At 48.2% G+C, this 20,851-nt stretch overlaps 2 long non-coding RNA genes across 2 annotated transcripts; one reads left to right on the forward strand and one right to left on the reverse strand.

The window, feature by feature from the left end:
- Positions 1 to 2,114: 2,114 nt before the first annotated feature.
- On the reverse strand, positions 2,115 to 8,403 carry LOC125921849 (uncharacterized). The gene is made up of 3 exons (XR_007457520.1): positions 8,147 to 8,403; positions 4,542 to 4,671; positions 2,115 to 2,218 (listed from the first exon to the last, which is right to left on the reverse strand). It is a non-coding gene; the product is annotated as an uncharacterized LOC125921849 (long non-coding RNA).
- A 9,712-nt stretch (positions 8,404 to 18,115) lies between these two features.
- On the forward strand, positions 18,116 to 19,587 carry LOC125921843 (uncharacterized). The gene is made up of 2 exons (XR_007457514.1): positions 18,116 to 18,479; positions 19,428 to 19,587. It is a non-coding gene; the product is annotated as an uncharacterized LOC125921843 (long non-coding RNA).
- Positions 19,588 to 20,851: the final 1,264 nt, after the last annotated feature.

Here is a 20,851-nt window from a genome sequence, read left to right on the forward strand (position 1 = left end):
ATTGTCTTCTATTCCATTATATAAAGGTTTCTTTCAGCATTTTAGGCTGGATTCCTTTGGGGTGTACCAGGACCCCAGTATAACTAGAGGTCAGTGGCTAAAATTTTATTTTTCAATGATAGCCAATAAATAGTTCATCAAGTTACTAATGATGGTTAAACAAAAGAATAAAATAGGTTTTTCTCTTTAAAAACTCGGCTTGAACGTATATATTTCTATAAAACATTTGACAGGAATTCAGAACAGGGACCTGATGCTGGCCTTGCTCTAAACATGCTATGTGAACTTGGATAAGGCACCACTTTCTCTGGGCCTCAGTGTCCCCCCATGGAGTAAGAGGGTCAGACAGGTGATTTCTGAAGACCTCTCCAGCACTGAAAGTATCATGGTAAAGTACCAGGAGGTTACGAAATATCCCACAGTGTGGGAGGGAACAAATATGTCATGATTTTGTTCCAATTTAATCTGTTTCACATTTAGTATAGTCCAAACTGTGATAGGTCCTCTGTGGAACATAGATGACTCATTTCCTGTCCTAAGTGGGTCTTCTCTGAGGTGTGGAACAGATTCTTCCTTCAGATATCAAGCCAGCTACAGGGGTCGAATCTGCGGGCCTCTGGGCAAATTCTTCATGCTCTTATCTGTGTCAAATTAAGCCCAATAGTCAGTGCGGGCATGTGCGCGTGCGCACACACACACACACTCTTAAGGACACGACCTTTTAGAAGCGAGATGTTCCTGAAAAGTGTGCCCATCAAGTTTTTATAAACACAGCCACATTTGAGATGAAGTAGAGTTGTTGGCAATTGAGATAAAGACGAGGGTGAAACTTTTTGTAAGGTGACAGATGTCTTTTGTGTAAGTAATTAAGAAGGCTGGAGAAGCCCAGTGTATTTACCACTTCCTCTGGGGAGTCACCTCTGACTATTGTTGATTGCTGGTGGCTTCATTTATCTGCTTTCCCACTAACTCCTGCTCTGGTTTAAGAGCTGGACCCACATCAGAAGGTATATAAAATTACACTCTTAAATCCGCTGACACCTAAAATGTTGGAGCCAAAAGGAAACGTTGGAATGTCAGATCTTCTCACCTCTCCTTTATCATTCATTCATTTGCTTCTTCACTCATTCATTTAAATATCTATTTAATGCCTACTATGTGTCAAGCACTGTGCTAAGCAGAAGACCAAAGTAAGAACGAGGCATAAAAGGCTCCTATCCTCAGAGAATAGGAGTGTGTGGGGAGAAGGGGAAGGCCATAAACAAGTAAACAAAGTTTGTGCTAGTCTATAGGTTAATGGATTGGGGAATTAGCGGTCAGGTGGGGAGAGCTACTTTAGATAGGATGGGACAGGCAGAGAAGATTTCTGTAAGATGATGACATATAAACAGCCCTCTGAAGAATGAGAAGGAGCTAACCAGGGGGAATGCTGAGGCACGGAGGGAAGACATAGCTGGCCCAGGTGGATGGTGGGGAGGGTGAAGAACTTCAAAGCCCTAGAGGTGGGAAAGGTGTAAACATGGGGCTGGACAAGGGTTATTGCTGTGGGATGCAGGGAAGTGGATGGCTTAAGATTAATGTTGGAAGTGGGTATACAAGACTTGTGTCTGGATTGGACAAGGGGATTGAGAAGTAGGAAGGAAATCAAGGGTGACTTCTTATCTTTTAGCCTGAGAAGTGGGTGGAAGGTTATTTCTTGAAATGAGGAGAAGGCGAAATGCAACACAGCTTTGGGAGGAAATCCAAGAAACCTATTTTGGATGTAATGGCTTTGATACTCTTATTGGACACTGAAGCAGAGATGTTGGAGAAGGCACTGATTCTTCCTGAGAAACTCTCTAATTGTTTCAAAGGTGTTAGCTTTATCTCCTGACCTAGACCAAAATTCCCCTGAGGGCAGGCATGGCTTATATTTTGTATTTCTTCAGACTCCTCCAGAGAGTTCAGAGTGAAAGGAAAGTAAGAACATTTTCATATTCCCATGTTCCAGAATTAGATAGTGCTGGTGTGCTAAGTGTGCTTATACTGGCTCACAAGAGCCAATTGCTAAAATTTCAGAAATGTTGTGAGCCAGTTGTGAGATCGTCCTTGCATTTGGCCATGGTGGGAGTACTCACACATGGAAGTTGGCAAGCTCTGCAAATCGGAACTTTTTTCTTCAGAGAGCCAGGTTATCAGTAAATCACAGTAAGACCCAGAATCACCAACTCAAGTGCCCCTAGAGGAAAGGAAGTTAACATCTGTAAGTACATATTGAATATATATATTCAGGTTATTATAAAACATTCAGTTCTCCTCTCAGCCTCCCCCATAAACATTTTAAGATTCACACGGTAGGAAAGCCCTGATGGACATTTTCCTTGAATTCATACAGCCTGGCTAAAGTTAAAGCCAAACATTCACCTCTAATTAGAGAGAGATGTATCCCCTCTGAAAGAGTAAAGCTCTAAGATGTCAGTTGCTGTTGTAAAGATTCCAGTTCAGTGTTGCTAGATCTTATGCTTTTTCAAGAGAAGCCTACATTTTAATGACAAACTTCCCAGCTGTTAAAAGTTGACTTAATAAAAAAAAAAAAAAAAAAACACACACACACACACACACACACACAAAACAAATCGACTGTGGGCCAAACAAAACACTTGCAAAGTCTTCACTGGGCCCAAGGGCCACCAGTGTGCAATGCTGTTTGAAGTTCTTATAAATGGTCATCTGTCTATGGGAGGGGAGAGGGCTTCCCACAATATGTCAGAAATCAACTTTCCTGTCAACCCTGGCATGTGGGAACCACTTCAGATTTATTTAAGAAATATTTTTTGGGTGTGTCTTGGTGGCTCAGTTGTTTTAAGTGTCCAGCTCTCGATTTCAGCTCAAGTCACGATCTCACGGTTCGTGGGATCGAGCCCCACATCAGGCTCCATGCTGACAGCATGCTCGGGATTCTCTCTCTCCCTCTTTCTCTGCCCCTCTCCTGCTTGCTCTCACTCTCTTCCTCTCTTGAAAATAAATAAACTTTTAAAAAAAAGGAAAAAAAGAAATATTGTTTAAGGTACATGTGTTGTACTCCAGCATTGGTAGAGAAAGTGTACATAGTTTGTGTCTTTCCCACCTGGCCATGGGCCCCTCTAGGCAAGCACCATGATCATCACATCTTTGGATCGTCTAAGCAGGTAGTACTCAGGACTGCAAATAGGAGCCTGCTATGGAGGGGGCTTGAGAAATATCTTGGCCAGTCTCTTGAGGAAATTGGTGCCCAAAGACCAAAAGTCCCTTGCCCTTGACTTCAGTAGTAAATTAGTGGACTGGGACCGGAATCCAGATCTCTAAATGACAGACGCTAGGACTGGAAAGAAACTCTGGTTCTCGGGAAATATTTACTGAATTCATGGGTATGTGAAATAACGATAGAAGAATCTATGGATGTATGAACAAGTGAGTATAGTCTGAACTGACCAACTGGTTTGTAGAATACAGTTCAAAGTAAGAATCATATGGGTTGGGACTTGGTTTCAGTTCTTCCAGTAACTACTGTGTTGCCCTTAGGCATGTCCTTTATATTCTCTGGTCATTGACTTTCTTATACATAAGCTCTCTGGTCTCTTAGTGTTGTTGCAAAAATCATAAGCTAATAGTAATAGTCATAATTATTGAGTGCTGTGTGCCAGCCATTGGGCTAAAGGATTTACTTGAATTTTGCCAATGCTTACACTAGATCTATGAAGTGAGCACTATTTTGTATTACTACTTTGTATTACCTCCATTTCAGAGATGGAGAAACAGATGCACAGCACTATAAGTAACCTGTCCATGTTCATACAATTTGTAAGTAACCAGTGGATGCACTTTTAAGAGAGGCATTTCAATCTAGAACTGTAATAGCAATAAAAGCACTATGAAAAATAGAAGGATGACACAAATGTAGGATCAGAACATTTTGGGGAGACTCAGCACTATTTCCTCCCTAAAGCTCTTGGAAAGGATGATGCTTGAGGTTGACATTCTTTTCTGCGTTTCACACTATAGAATTGAATCAATGTGTAGTTTGGGTTCAGTGACCTCTGAGGGGCATTTTAGACTAGTTCAGAGATCTGGTGTCTAACCCTGTTACTTTTTGGGGAGCCTTGAGCCAATTCTTTCAGTCTGTGTATAAGACCGACTTGAACACGTTGGAAGTTCTTCCATCTCTGAGAGTAAAAGGTTCTATGCAGAATTTAATACAAACCTGACATGAGTCAGGATTCTTTTGGGTTGAAAATTATAGAAACCTACCTCAAACCAGCCTAAAGCAAAGAGGGAGATTATTATTTTAGTAATTGAAAAGCTTATGAGTATTCTTTATTTAGGCTTGCTTTTATCTAGGGGCTCAGAAAATATCATCAGGTTTCCATCTCTCCAGCTCCCTCCATATATGGGCAGAATAGTCATCTGTAAGACTTACATTCTGTCAGCTAAGTAAACTCAACTGCGGGAAAATAACCATCTGCCTTGGAAGCAGAAAAGTCATGGTGAGGCATTACATTGACTTGCTTTTGTGTCATATTTACCTTTATGGTGGTCTTCATCTTCCTGGGACATGGAGACAAGTCCTGGGACATATGTTTGCCTCTTTAGCTATGTGGGAAGAGTGTCTTGTGCAGAATACACGGGATGGGTTTCCCACTGAATGAGAACTTTCTGTAAGAGAAGAAAGAGAGCAGGTGCCAGGCAAGTAGAAACACAGAAGTTGACTCCAACCAGCTTCACCTCCCACTTAAAAGGAAGACTGACAGCATGGGCATCCTGGCTCTGAACCTTCAGCTCAGAATCACAAGCTGTGTTGTCGTTGCTTCTCAGTATTAGAAACACGCCTTGTCTCTTGGAAAATTTCCTCCATCTTCAGGGACATTTGGACTCAAACACAGACATCAGTGAATGTCATGGAGTCATTATTTTGCCTTGTGGTTACAGCTCCTCAGAGAAATATATGCAACGATGATCTCAACACAGGTAATAAATTAGGAAATAAATGATCAGGCTGGAGCAAAGTTTGCCAGAGCTGTATTAATTTATGAGGACTCCACCAATTAGGCAACTTGGCTAATGCCTCTGATTTAAACTGAATACCCCTAGTTTGTACTGGAGAGGGTTATCTGCCCCTTTGCCTCTTTTAGCTGGCACAAGTAGTTACTTGTGCTAATCAGCACTGAGGGAAAGGGGCAGAGGGCAAAGGGACAGGAAATACCCACCAGCAAGTGATGACAAAACCTCTCCTGTGCAGTGACTCCTACGAGGCTAATGGACAGAAAAGAATTTGATCAGCCCTCCACTCAAAAGCATCTACATTTACGGTTTGGGGACTCATAGCTTGCTAGAGCTGGAAGAATGTTTAGACATTACCTAAAACTCTTTTATTTCCCAGCTGAAGAACTGAGGCCCGGGGAGGGGAAATAACTTGGTCAAGGTAGTGCTGCAAAGTAGGAGCTAAACTGGAATTCAAACCCAACGGTGCTTATTCATTTTCCAGGCACTCGTTCCTGCATGGCAAGTTCCCTTTGGTTTTGCCCTCAGGACTCTGGTAAACAATTTGAATTATGGAAACTTTGCCCATGAGGAAGCTTCATTTCATTTGCTCTTACCTGCAAAGAAGAGAAATAAGACGTAGCTAGTGCAATGCCCGAGACTTAAATATTCTTAACTCTCACTTCTTCAAGTTGGAGGGGCGAAGGGATAGCTAGGGACTAGGGACTCCTCAACATTAGAAAATCCAAAGGGGATTCATGAGTTTCTGAAAGGCAGTGAAGGGAGGTAAGTTATGTTTACTTCCCTAAGTATATTTGTGTTTAGTTAGTGTTTAAAGAATGCTAAAGGAGGGGTTTAGGGATCTAAATTCCACTCGGATGTGGGTCTTGATGGGTAATCTCAGCAACCTATTCTCTCTGGGTTTTGGAATTCTCATTTGTAGATGTAGCTGATTCTTTAAGACCCTGGTCAACCTCAAGCTTTAGGGTATTGGGGGAGGGGTGTTCTAAAATTTTTGCTGCGCTTCGAGCATCATTGTTATAGATAGAGAAGGAACTTTTTGGATGGAAGGTGGCCAACCTGAAGCCAGTCTGTGTTTGAAAATTAACCATCCTCTTTGTTAACCTGGCCCAGTGGGACAAGTACAGGGCTCAGAGTCCAGGACTCAGCTGTGCCTCCCTTTGCCCCATAACCTTGAGCAAATCCTTGACTTTCTCTAGGGCTCTTTTTAAAAGTGGGATTGATGTCTTTGCATGCTTGTCTCATAAGGCTGGTGCATGGAGATAAAAGATATAGTAATACTGAGTTTGCCCTTGGTGACTGAGAACAATGTAAAAACAAGCTGTAGAACTAGTCAGAAGTTCAATGTAGCTGAGACAACACCAAGGGAACCGAAATTGCTTTTTCTCAAGGGCACGTGTTTTCCCAATAATACTGCAAGTTGAAACAAGGCTTAATAAAATAGCCCTATACCCAGTTTGCCTGGGGTAGTCCTATTTGCTGTGGTCATCCTGGTATAATTATTGATAATGCACTTTTTTCACTTTCAAAAGTGTCTCATTCTATCCAACCTCTTCATTTTACCTACTGGAAGTAGGCAAGACTCAGAGAGTGGAGGCTCAGAGAAGAGAAACAACTTCTTCAATTCAGCCAGGGTTTGCCCAGAGCCTAGACTCTGCAAACCCCTTCTCTTTGTACCGGGAACGAAAGGGGAGGGGAATACAGGGTGAGAGAATGGCTCCCTTTGTGTGCTTTCCAGATTCTTGAAGCAACTTCTTAGCAGGAACAGCCCCACCTCTCTCTTGATTTCCTGGAAAGTGATCTGCAATACTGTACCTGCCATGCCTCTGAGGGAGCTGGGGGGTGGGAGGCAGGGGGGGAGATGGAGCAAACATAACAGGATCCTGGAAAAGGAAGTTTTTATTCTCTTCTCTACACATAAGAACCACCCCAAGGGGAGAACCGCTGCTTATTAACAACTGGCCCTTATTTAGGCACGTAGGTTTTTTTTCTGTTGCTATCATTCATAAAGCACTTTCTGGGTTTTTTTTTTTTGATGTTTATTTATTTTTGAGAGAGAGACAGACAGACAGAGCACAAGCAGAGGAGGGGCAGAGAGACAGAGCGAGACACAGAATCTGAAGCAGGCTCCGGGCTCTGAGCTGTCAGCACAGCCTGACGTGGGGCTCGAACTCACGAACTGCAAGATCATAACCTGAGCCGAAGTCAGATGCTTAGCTGACTGAGCTACCCAGGCGCCCCTCATAAAGCACTTTCATATTCATAATCTTAATTGATCTAATCCTCACTGCCTTTGGAAATGATCTTGGAGGCATCATGAGTCTCATTTTGTAGTGAGAAAACTAAGACCTATGGAGGCAGCTGGCTTGCTCTAGGTTTTGTACTAAGTACAGTTGGGAACAGAGCTTGGTTTCCTGTCTCTTGGCCCAGTATTCCTTCTACCCTTTGCTCCTGGCAGCGTCTACCCTTAGGCATCTTCTAGGAGGAACCTCATTATAGCGAGGCTCATATATAGAGGCTCATCCTCTTGGATGAGCCCAGGGCAGATCCACCTTAAATCCTGAATTTGGCTCTGTGTCAAACGGTGTTAGAACACAATTTGTGATCAACTGTGGGCTTCGTTCTACAAACATCATTTCTGAGAAATTGAGTGTGTGGATGGAGAACAGGGTATTTCATCCTGGGATAAGATTTTTCTCTTTAAAATTGTTGCTAAGATCATGGGGGAATAGAGTCTCACTACAGTACTTAACTCTGCTGTGCTTGCAAATCACTGACCCGACAATTTGCAGAATCCCCATTTCAGAAAGATTTGTTCTGGTTCAGACTGAAGTTCTTTATTTGGAACTCGACACGTCCCAGACTTATAAGAACTCTGCTTAACAAGATTTGCAGCTTCCTCCATCATCTGTCTGCCCTAAGTAGGCAGTGATGCAGGGGCAAGGGCTTTGGTGGACAAGAGGGACCCCAGGTGTGGTCTTGATCATGCATGTGGCTCAGTTGAGGGTCAGGAAAGCGACTTTCCTTTTAAGGAGCCCAGTTTCCTCAGCTGTCAAATGTTGAGATTGGATTAATCAGTGCACAAAAGCCCCTGGATACTTTTTTTCTGAGAAAGCTACAGGGACCTCACCTGTATAAATGGTGGAAGAGGTGGGGCTGAGGGCTCGGAGCCCCTTCATTCAATCCATTCGTGTGGCCTGGTGACTTCGGCACGGATGTCAGTGTAGAAACCATTGGATAATTTCCGAAGGCCCTTTTAGCCCTGACACTGGCACCGAAAGAGCAGTACCGTCGTAGTGACAGATGTCAAGCCCCTGAGGAGTTGCAGTGAGCACGGAATTCATGATGCGGAACGAGGTAGACAGGGAAAGGGGTTGTGATGGCATAATAAAGAGGAGAGTTTGGGGTGGACGTACATGATACAGGTGCACTGTCCTTTCTAGTTTACAAAGTACTTGCGCATCCGTTGTCTCTTTCGAGCTTGCCCAACACCGGACATTCAGGTGTTTACCCAACGATCTGGCCTGCAGCACCGATCAGGTGCCTGGTTCGAGGCAGAGCTCAGGAATACAAAGACGAAGAGGAGACCTTTTCAGCCTCGAGGTGCTCATCATCCATAAAGGAAAAGGCAGGTACACGAGTACGGTAATTGCCAAACAGAAAGGCTCTGAGAGAGGTGCACGCGAACGCTGAGAGAGGAGAGAAAGACACGACTCGCTTTTCCTGGGGAAGGAGGACTGGGGTCATTCCCTGTGCACCAAGCTCTGACCTCCTGAGAAAACATGGCGCGCAGCAGGGGTAGGGGAGGAGTCCGGAGGGCCTGGCCCTGGGGTAGCAGAGGTGAAGCTGGAAGGCAGTCTGGCTGGGCAGGGCTTTGAATGCAATGCAAAGAATTTAGACCCTGTGGCAGTTAGCATCTCTGTTTTCCAGATGAGGAAACAGGCTCACCGAAGTCAGGACCTTGGCTTTAGCCACACGCCGGGGTGAGGGAACTGCGGGGCCGACCAAGGCCTGCGTCCGTCCGGTTGCTCCGTCTGCTACCCTGTGCTGCCTCCAGCAGGCCTGAGCTGAGGCAGGCCCTGCGTGGGAGAGGCCTTGGGGCTGTTTATCCCGTTTGGTGGGACTGGCTCTGGCAGGCCACGGAGGTGGGTGGGGTGGGGGCCTCGGAGGGGAGGAGGGGCCTGACAACAAGGGCTACATTCAAGGCCTGCACTGGAGCCGGCCGAGGAGAATGGAAAGCTACAGTCTGTCGGAGCGTCCAGCCTTGGCAAGGCGGTCGGGGCCTTATAAGGAAATGTTGTTCTCTGTGAGCCAGTGGGGCTGGGACGGAGCCCTGTGCCCACAGGACAGAGCTGCCCTTGTGGCGGTAGGGGTTGGGGGTGCCACCCGCCCCTGCGCTGGGAGCCGGGGCTCTCAATGGGCCACTTCTGCGGGCTCAGCATTCCCTCGCAGCCCCCGGTGCGTGCGGCCCCCACCCCCTCCATGCCCTCCCACTCCCCCCTGCCCTGGGCTGATTGGAGGAAAGGAAAAAAACAAAACAAAACAAAGACTTGGCCAGATCCCAGGCCTCGTTGCTGTTTGATGCCGAATTACCCAGAAAGCAGGCTCAAGGCGAAATCTGTCTCTTTTCCCTGAAGGATGCTTGAGTAAAGGGATCCCTCTTTGCCCTCTTTCCCTACTGCTGCACCCTCGTCTGTCTCCTCCTCCTTATGACCGCAGAACGCCCAGGCCGGGCCCTGTCCTGTGCAGAAAGGCAGGATCCGAGACAGTGGGGAGGAGGAAGCCTTGTGTGGGGCCTTTTTCACGTCCCCACCGGAGGGCACGAGACTCTGGGACACTCCTAGGAGAAGGGCGACTCCCTTCAGAACACCTTACCTCTGCCCAGCAGGCCAGAGGCCTCAGAGATACAGGAGGGCCAGAGGAAAAACACAGCCCGCCCAGAAAGCAACAACAGAACAGACTGTCAGCATTAGTCAGCTCCTGGAAGGAGTGCCTTGCCACAGTGTGCCGTGAGGGCTGATTTAAAGCATTGATCGCTACGGGATCTCCCTGAACCTGAGATTATGATAGGAGCAGAAAAAGATGCTTAGGGTGGCCTTTAGCTATGCCTATTTGGAGACTCGTAGACACATGAAACCCTGGAGTCGCAAGGAAACAGGTCAGCCAGCCCAGCTCTCCACCTCGAACAAACGTGGCAGAACTGGAGCCAGTCTGTCCTCTCCTAGTGACCGCGAACTTGGTCCCTCGAGTCGGTCGCCAGTATTGACAGGTGACGCCCTGTGTGTCAGCCATGAGGCGCCACCCCGAAGGCAGGCTCTGAGAAGCACACAAGGAACAAAATGCAAAGGAGGAAACGGCAGAAACACAGAGAAGAGGCTCTTCCGGTGGGGAAGAGAGGGAGCTTGCTCTTGACCAGATGCACAGAGCAGTGGACAAGAAAGGGTCTTGTCAAAGAGATGGAGAGATGGCATGTGGGGTGAAGAAAGACTGAGCTCACAGAGCAACCTCTGAGAGCTGGGAAGGTGGGGAAGTGGCTCCCGGGGGACAGGTGACACCAGCCAGCCCAAGATGGTGGGAAAGCTAGGGGCTTCCTGGGTGGTGGAGAGGCGGGCGGGCATGGGAGGTGTGTAAGGCTGGCGAAGGAGGGAGCTATGGTCAGAAGACGGGTGAGCAGCAGAGTTTGAAGGCCCTGGATGCCAGAGGGAAGAGGAGATTCTAGTAAAAGATGGCCAGGAGCCACTGGAGTTCTGAGCATCGGGGAGCTGTGGCCAGCGCAGTGATTCAGGCAACACGACGTGACAGCACCTGCAGGAATAACGGAGGGAGAGGCGTCCTTTTCCGGCTTCACTGCCTGGAAAGTGCTCCTTCCCCAAACAGAGCTCTGGGGGTCATATTCCCCACCCGGGGTCTCTGGAGGCCCAGCTAGACCCCAGGATTTCAGGTGCTGTGGGAACAGCCAGTGACCATTTCCCCCCCGGGGGCGATTAGGCCTGGCCGCTTTGGTTCATTTCTCCTTTTGAGTTGGCGCGTTTTGTACACAAAGTCATTCTGTTCAGATGCAGTTAAGAAACCCAGTCTTCAGTCCTTTTTGGCAGAAGGTTATGAAAAAGGACCCTGGGTCAAAGGGCAAAGACACAGGGATGCCATCTCCTCTCCGAGAGCCTGCTCCTCTTTGGGCATCCACTGGTCTCACACCTGTGCTTGTCACAACCCTGAGAACAGACAGGGTAGTCTCCTCTCTGTTCTCCAAGGAGCTCCTTGGGGCTCTGGCCCTGGGGTCCTGTCACTCAGGCCACACAGGCTCCGAAGCAGGACTATGAAGGGGCCTGAGCTTGCTCCTCGAGCCCGGTTCCCGCCTCGTGGTGGTCATGAGTCTGAACTAGAGCAGCTGATGCTCTGAATCTCAGTAGCTTCCCACCAAGTTTTCCTTTACTCCGCAAGGTGGATGCAGACCCCTGAGGCCACAGAGATACAGTGCCAGTCATGGAACTGGCCACTGTCTTGACCCTCCAGTAGGTAGGGTTCATTTTGAATTTGTGTGCGGTGAGCATGAATTGATTGCTTCCTTTTAAGGGCACATGTGAGCATTTGATGGTGAGATACTTTCTTGACCCTAAAAAGTGAATTTCAAACAACAAACCCGGATGACGGGGAGGGTCCTATGACACAAGGCAGGACTCTTCCTCTACCTTTTAATTTTTACCACCAGCACTTAAATCATCTGCTAGGCTCAGTCGTCGATTCAGAAAAATGCTGTGAGCAAATTTCCCTGGTAGAGTTTTTTTTTTTATTTAATTGTACCTAACCATTCATCATTCACCCATTATTTGGTTTGGTAATGAGTAGTTCAAAAAAAAAATAGGTAAGTGTAAAGGGAATGCAGTACAAGTCTTCCTCTGACCCTTTCCCCAGCCATCCTGTTGTCCTCCCCCAAAGCAGCCTATGTTACTATTTTCCTGTGTTTCCTTCTCCTCCGTGATGCTTTTATGGAAATAATTATCAAGGACTTTCCTCCTCTAGTACACATAGCTCGTTCAGAAAGATGCAAGCTTGTCCAAACAAAATTCTCTAGGAGTATTTCCTCTCCCAGGCTTGCCTGCTTGGGATGGGGAACCTGATTCTAGATGTCAGATGGACCTCACCTGATCCAGCTGTCTATAGAGCGATCCTTGATGGATGTCCTTGAGCCCAGCACTTTATGATAATGTGCTAAGGATGCCTGAGCACACTCTCTGGAATTAGATTTAAGTACCATCCCCAGAATGACCTTATAGGAAATGAATCATCCAGACACTGTATTCTGAGTTCAGGTGCCAGATTAAGAAGGCTCTGAGGGGGATCTGCCACATTGGTTGCTAGGGCTAAAGAAAGAGTCTCCATGGGCCATATTTTTCTGGTTCCTTGTGGTCTGATCTGAACTGAAATGCCTGTCACTGATCTAGATCTTTACTGACTGATCACAGAGAAATTTTAGTCTGTGCTTGCTTAACCTGGGACTGGAGCTCCACTAATGCTGCAGCTGCTCACTGATCACGCAGGAGCACTGCCTGGCTCACTGATCACGCTGGAGCACTGCCTGGCTCACTGATCACTTAGGAGTACTTCCTGGCTCACTGATCACATAGGAGCACTGCCTGGCTCACTGATCACTTAGGAGCACTGCCTGGCTCACTGATCACTTAGGAGCACTTCCTGGCTCACTGATCACATAGGAGCACTGCCTGGCTCACTGATCATGCTGGAGCACTTCCTGGCTCACTGATCACATAGGAGCACTGCCTGGCTCACTAATCACGCAGGAGCACTGCCTGACTCACTGATCACTTAGGAGCACTGCCTGGCTCACTGATCACATAGGAGCACTGCCTGGCTCACTAATCACGCAGGAGCACTGCCTGGCTCACTGATCACATAGGAGCACTGCCTGGCTCACTGATCACGCAGGAGCACTGCCTGACTCACTGATCACTTAGGAGCACTTCCTGGCTCACTGATCACATAGGAGCACTGCCTGGCTCACTGACCATGCAGGAGCACTGCCTGACTCACTGATCACTTAGGAGCACTGCCTGGCTCACTGATCACACAAGAGCACGACCTGGCTCACTGATCACATAGGGACTCTGTCTTGTTCACGTACCATGCAGGGGCACTATTGTTCACCGATGGTGCTGGAGCCGCATTTCTCTGCTGAAGATCAGGATTCAGCAGCTGTGGCAGCTCTGGTCTGTGCATGTTGGTTGCTAGGAAGGGTTTTAAAGCCTTTTTGGTGGCAAGAGTCTCTTCCTGATCAGAGTCCAACCTGAAAATGGATCCTGCTTTTGCAAGCACAGTGACAGTATCATTAAACATCATCCAAGCAACAGCAGTCTGGAACATCATCATTTAGTCACTTCTTGCCCAATATCATGTGGGATTCACTTACAGAAGGATCTGCATGCTAAGTGAGGTAGGAACAAGTCAGCACAACAGAACCATAAATATCTTGATAGAGACAGATGTATGAAATCTAACTGGGTAGGGAAAGCAGATGTAGATAAGCAGCTGGCTAAGAATACAGGTGTGAACCTACCGAAATATTAAGAAGATAGTATAAAAGATAATATTAAAGAAAAAGTTACCTATGGTCCTTTTGTCGTATGCAACACTTTTTATTTTCCATAGTCCCTTCAATCTTCTTGTTCATATTCAGTGCACATTTTTATACAGCTGCAATCGTATCGCAAAGACTTTTCACAGTCTGTGTTTTGTTTAATATTATAAGCACTCGCCATATTGCTCCAATCTTTATTTTATGGCCATAGAAATACCTTTGTGGCGATTCACCATACATTTCTTGCTTTTACCTGTTGTTGCAATTTTATGTCTCCCGCTGCTTAGCGTGGTGGGTAATTTTGTAAAGAACACCTTAGTATATTTAGCTTTGTGCTTTTGTTGATTTCGTTAGGATCAAATTCAAGAAGGGAGATGACTTGGCCAAAGGGTACGGACCCCCTTATGAGGAGCAGCTTTCCCAGGTACAAAGCCAACCGTGACAGTCAGGACTCTCGCCTCATACTGATCTTACTGGCTTGGGGCTCCAAGCCAGCAACTAGCATGTCGCCTGGCAGTGAGCAGGAGAGCAGAGGTTGACAAAGCCCCGGGAGAGACCTGTGACCGCAGAAGCTCTCTACTTTTGAGGGCACACTCTACCCGGGTACCATTCCACGGGTCTGCCTTATTTGCAAAAGTTGTTCATTTGTGGCTGCCACGCAAGGGCCCTTGAACCACCGATTGTTTGGGAACAAAAGCAAACCAGTGCTGAGCTCCCAGTTCTTAGACTGTGGTTGCAGTGGGAGGGCTGCGGGAGCTAGGAGGGTGAAAGTCACTGTATTCTTGGAGCAAGGACACTGTGGCCCTGGTCAGTGGCACTGCCCATGGGCACAGCCCTCACAGCAGGGTCCTGTTATGTGCAACGCAGATGGCAGCCGAGGCCCTTGGAGATCCAATTTAACTTGACCCAAACTCTGGCGCTGAGCCTTGCGAGAGCTTTGAATTCAGAGCCCGGTTTCCATGAGTGCCCACAGGTGTATCACCCAGCTCTACCCCGTGCCCTGTCATCTGAGCATGCCGACCAGCTCTGCCTGAAGCATTCAAGGAGCAGAGCCCCGTTCCTTCCCTGGTCTTCACCAAAAGCCCCTCGCACCGGGGACTTTGTGAGTTTGGTAACATTACCGAAGATGGAAGGTCTCACAGAGGAGTCTCGTCAGAGACTAGGCAAGCTTTTGCCCTCTTCACACCCTTTCCTGTCTATCTTTCTCAGCCTCATTCCTCTCAGCAATAAGCATTCCCTCAGTTCTCCTCAAGAGAGTTCGCCCCCCGCCCCCATATTCAGGCCCTTTCTGTGCCCATGCAGGTGTTTTCTCCAAGTAAATATGTATCACTCCCTAAAAGAATTTGGGTGGGTATATCTCCCTTTGCTATCAATAACCATATCCTTACAGGAAGGTGAAGGTGGCTGGGGGGTGGGGGTTGTTTTTTCTGGTTTTGTTTTGTTTTGTTTTTAGTGAGATAATTCACACAATGAGCAGTTGTTTACTGAGTTCTTGCACAGATCCCATTTAGGCTTCCCTGCCAAATGGTCAGCTGGACAGGCATCATTACCTTGCCTTATGGGTAAGGAAACCATGGCCCGGAGCAGGGGAGGACCTGTCTGAAGCCATTCGGTTGGTTGCTTGGTGAGCTAGGACCACAGCCTAGATTTCTCCTGCGTTGTGTGTATGGTCCTTTCCACATCGCACTGTCAGACCATCTGTGTGGGTGCCCGCACATGGCTTTAACCACAGCAGGCACGCAGAAACGCCCGTTCAGTAGACATTACAGAGCCCTGGCTCTGTGCCTGCCTTCAAAGAGTGTGGTGTGAAGGATGCATGACTAAATTGAAGGACTTGTTATTACCCTGTACCCGGCTCTTAGTTAAAACCAGGGGCGATCGAACAAATGTGGTATGCACACACAAATGGAATATGACCCGGCCATAAAAAGGATGGGGCGCCTGGGTGGCTCAGTCGGTTAAGCGGCCGACTTCGGCTCAGGTCATGATCTCGCGGTCCGTGAGTTCGAGCCCCGCGTCGGGCTCTGTGCTGACAGCTCAGAGCCTGGAGCCCTCTTCGGATTCTGCGTCTCCCTCTCTCTGACCCTCCCCCGTTCATGCTCTGTCTCTCTCTGTCTCAAAAATAAATAAACGTTAAAAAAAAATTAAAAAAAAAAAAAGGAATAAAGTGCTGACTCGTGGTACAACGTGGCTGGATCGCAAACACATTAAACTGGATGGGAGAAGCTAAATACAACGGGGCACATACTCTATGATTCTACTTGTATGAAATGTCCAGAAAAGGCAAATCCATAGAGATAGAAAAGAGACTGGTGGTTGCCAGTCTGGAGGAGACAGAAATGGGGAGTGACTGCTTAATAGGTATGGGTTTTTTTTGGGGGGGGGTTGCTGAACATTTCTTGGAACTAGATAGAGGTGATGGTGGCACTATAATGTGAATCTACTAAATGCCCCTGAATTGTAGACCTTAAAATTGTTCATTTAATGTTATGTGACTTCCGTTTCAATTTCATTTTATTTTATTAAAAAAAAATTTTTTTTAATGTTTATTTTCGAGAGAGAGAGAGAGAGCAATTGCAAGTGGGGGAAGGCAGAGAGAGGGAGAGGGAGACAGAATCCGAAGCAAACTCCAGGCAGGCTCTGGGTTGTCCGCATAGAGCTGGATGTGGGGCTTGAACCCAGGAACCATGAGATCATGCCCTGAGCCGAAGCCGGACGCTTAACCGACTGAGCCACCCAGGCGCCCCTGATTTCAGTGTTTTAAAAAAGGAACACCAGATCAACAGACAAACCCAGGTGCGAACTTGCCCGCCCTGCACTATACCTCCTTGCTGGGTTCCAGGTCCTGATGTTCGCTCATTGGACAGGGAATGAAGATGTGCAGACTCAGTTGTCAATTCTGTGACTTATTAGCTGTGTGGCGTTTGGTAGTTTATGCTTCTCTCTGGATCTTAGCTTCCCAATCTGCACAATGGGGAGATTGACCCAGATTTTACCCAAAGTCCCTTCCAGGAAGGCCTTCTGGGATCTTGAGGACAGAAAGGGGGATGCAATCCAGTGAGGGAAGGGAGGCACTCTCTGAGCTTCTTTTGAACCTTTCTCTTCTCGGCTAGCGGGCTGCAGTGGCTTTTAATTTCCTCTGTCCCCAGGCACCAGAGAAGCAGTCACACAGATTACAGCTTCGGCTTCTGACCTGGCTGGCGCTGCTGGGGCTCCCACCATGCTTCATTGAGCAGTGTGAGCCCCTCGGTAATCCTGTTAAGCCACCGGGGCAGTGAGTCATTTCAATACCACCCAAACACCTTCCTGTCGTGTCCTGGCAAGGAGAGGAGCTCCAGCCAAAACGTTAAGACTTGACCCGCAGCAACATTCTAAACATAAATTGGAGCTTTTAATTGGGTTGTGACTTGGAAACCCATCATGCCTTAATCAGTGCTCGAAGAGTGCAAGCTGTACTCTTGCCTTCACTTATCACCCCTTTTCCGAGCCCCCGGGATATCCGAGGCATTGTGCTAAGCTTCAGGAATGCATAGATATATCATAGCCACTGTCTTCAAGGAATTCAGCGTCTCCTGGGAGAGACAGACTCATAAACAGAAGGGAAATGTAACATTACAAGAGCAGCAGAGTAAGAGTGTGAAACCGAACAATAGGTCCAAAGGAGAGAAGTGTTACCACTCGGGGTGCAGAGTGAAGGGCTGGGGAGGAAGGGTCAGGAAATCGACTGGTGCAGTGACACCTAGGCTGAGTTTGGAAGGATAATGGAGGCTTTCATGTTCCATGTGCTCTAAGGGAGTGTGATCTTTAAAGTGGTCTGCCAGAGTGAGGATAAGCATTTTATCCCTGTTGATGTTTGCTAGTGCAAGATGACAATAAAAAGAAGGCTAAATTTCAGTTAGTTTATTACTGACTTTAACTCCCTACCAATGTACCCCCTTATTGCCTACACTGGGTTAGACTGTCCCGCCCCACTACTACCTGGCATACAAGACGGGGAAGGGCGTTTGAAGCAGCTGGAACAGCACATGCAAAAGCATGCAAGGGTGAAGCTTCAGAACGTGTTAATGGAACGGCAAGCGATCAGTCTGATGGGGCAGGGGATACTGGAGGAGGGCTGGAGAGGTGAAAAAAAAAATGAAGCCTCATTCCTTGAGGGCCCAAGGTATGGTGTTAAGTCTGGGTTTTCCTTCAGAATGTAATGGGGAGCCATAGAGGGTTGTAAGCATGTGTGCAGTGTAATTAACTCCGTTGTTGAGGCAGCATTTGACAGCTGAGGACAGATGGGATGGGAAAGAGCAAGGAGGAAGGAGACAGGTCGGGAATCCCTTGCTGTCACCTGGGGGAGAAAAGATGAGGTTTCTGCCAAAGCTGGGCCACGAGAGTGGGAAGCAGAGGAAGGGCTCAGGAGATATGTAGAAGTTAAACTCTGAAGGCGTAGGGTCTGATCAAAGGTATAGGTGGGAGAAGGAGGGTCTAAATGGTGACTTGTGCTTTTCTCCCCAGGAATGATGTCAGAGTTGGAGGCATGTTTGGGACCACCCACTCAACTGTCTTTGTCACTCACTCGACTGTCCTTATAACCCAGAGAGGTGCCGGATACTTACTACCCAAGCTGCTGAGTTGGGGGCAGAGTCGGTGCGAAGTCCCAGCTTCCTAAATCCTCAGCCCTCCAGGGCTATCTCATTGACCGTGGCTGCCCTCCTCTTCCCTTCGCTCTGCCCTGCACCCCACCTCTGCTGACTGAGCCCCGCTCTGGACAGAGGAGGCCTGAGTTCCTGCCCTCACACCGTCCTCAACACAGAGTGACCACCAGGGACACCTGCCCTTCGCTGAGTCTTTGTCTTCTCATTGCCAAGTGGAAGGCCTGCAGGTGCGGGCTTCTCTATTTTCTTCTCTTCCTTTCCGGTTTTTGACTTTTGATTTTGCTTTGTCTCCTTGCTGGTTCCTCTTGCTTTACGTTAGGCCCGCTTCGCTCCTTTGTGCATGCCTACCTGGATCTGAGGGCATTTGTGTCTGGGAGTCCCTGACTTAGAGCTCCTCTGAAGCCTCTCCGTCTTGTTTCTGACAGCCGGGCTCGTCCGGGTAGAGATCCGGTCTCTCGGAGCTGTACTCCCAGGGCTGGACCACCACCCTTCACTGGCTCACAAAGCCTGCCTCTTTCTCGTCCCTTGCTCTCCCTGGATTCTCTGCCCCTGGAGCCAAGTCACCAAATATGGATGTTGTGCATCATCACCGTGTCTCCTGGGCCTAGGCTTGGCTCGGGTCACATTTTTTTTCAGAAGAAAACAGTGGGGCCTGTGATCTAGGGAGACAGGGTCCTCAACATGGGCAAGCCCACCTTGCCTGTTCCTTTGGGCTCACAGTGTTGTGGGTCAGGCGCCTTAGGGACAGAGCTCCAGGAGAGAGGGCAGTTCAGGTGGGTTTCCCCATCAAACCCTTCCCCACCCCCTCTGCCTTCCTCCCTTCCCTGACCAAGGAGGGAGACTCAGAACTGCAGGGGAAGAGTTGGGGACCCACGGAGGCCCTCAGGCCACCCTTCCAGCCACTGCCAAATCCCCCATGTGGCTTTCCTGCCCTTTAGTCTCTTAGCCTTCCTTTGACTGCTTCATACCCTTCAAGTGTGACTGTGCAGGGCACTTGGTCCTGCCCTAGATCACATGCGTCTTCCAAATTACGATGAAAGCTGCCTTCTTGTAACTCCCAGTGAGTGGCCCGCTCAGAATGTTGTACCACATCCCTCCCTTGCAAGACCGTCCTCTGCGTGTACGAAGAAGACATCATCTGTTCCACTCCCAACCCACTCCTTGCTTTCTTTCAGGTTATCGCATCTCCTGTGTCGTATCGTTGCCACGTCCTTAAGATAGGGGCCTCCAAAAGGCAGAGATCCCGGATATGGGCGAACTAGCCTGTGTAACCAACCAACAAAGCAGGAACGCCAGTGGCCCAACACAAAGGAGGCTTCTTTCTCCCTTACGTAACCCTTCCTGGTCAGTGAGCGGTCTTCTTTCACACGGCGATTCCGGGTCCCGGGGCCCTTCTGGCTTGGATTGGCACCCTCCCGCAGGCAGCGAGTGGAGCCCGCTCCCTCCTGCCGGGCCACCCAGACTGAGGGCCTGGGAAGGGCAGAGAGCCCTGCCCGGAAGGGACACGTGTGCCCACCCTTGCCCGGCGGCTGAGAGCCAGTCCTGCCACCTCATCTCACGCTGACATGAACTGGGCAATCCAGTCCCTGGCTGGTCCGCTGCCCAGTGGAGACCACTGTATGCAGTGAGGGTGCATCGGCAGGGGGGGCGGGCCTTCCCTGCTAAGCACAATAGCTTCCCTGCCCCTTGACTCTGAGCCCCCAGCGCAGGCAGGTGTTAGAGGCAGAGAACGGGGCTCCCTCTTGTTTCCAACCAGCAAGCAGTGTTTTCTTAAACTTCGGTCGTGCGAGCACCACTTTGGAGGTTCGGGCTGTATCTGCATAACACCTGTATTGTAATTAATTTAATATTCTCTCTAAATCGAATCACTTTTCAATTTAGCTTCGCCTGACTAATAACGTCTGGGAAACCGTGAATTTGATGTGCTAATTATATTTTTCCAATACACTAATGTACTCCAAAATAAATTTATAGTTAGTCCCATAACAATATGTGCACGTGTACCACCCCAAATATTTGCACACGCTGATGGTACGCATTGTACTTGGTGGGGGAATACTCTGAGTCGGTCTGAAGCCCTCATGAGGTGGCCCCTGCCTCTCTCTCTGCCTCATGTTCGCCCCTTCCCTCTTGCTTACAACCCTGCAGGTTCATGGACCTTTTCGTTCCTCAAACGTGCCAAATGGTTTCCTACCCCAGGGCCTTTGTACTGGCTGCTATCTCGGCCGGGAACACGTCTGCCACATTTGGCTCTTTCTGGGCATTAAGGTCTAACCACTTGGTCTAGTGGTCTTATACCACACCCCACTCCACCCTGCCCAGCCACTCCTCTCTCCCTTGACAGCAATTTCCAAGATCTGACACGGTCTGTTTATTTGTTTGCTGATTTATTCGTTGTTTCTCTGTGTCCCGGAACATGCAAAGTCTGTAAAAGCAAGAGATTTTACCTATGCTGTTTACTCCACTCTCCCAGCACTTCACACAAGGCCTGGCCCATAGTACGTGCTCCATAAATATTCGTTAAATGAATAAAAACTATGGAAAATAGATACATAGGTCACTAGTCAAATGAGGATTAAAATACAGTTTGTCAGTTGCA

This window comes from Panthera uncia, chromosome C2 (genome assembly GCF_023721935.1).
Source record: "Panthera uncia isolate 11264 chromosome C2, Puncia_PCG_1.0, whole genome shotgun sequence".
In the NCBI taxonomy this organism is placed as follows: Eukaryota; Metazoa; Chordata; class Mammalia; order Carnivora; family Felidae; genus Panthera; species Panthera uncia.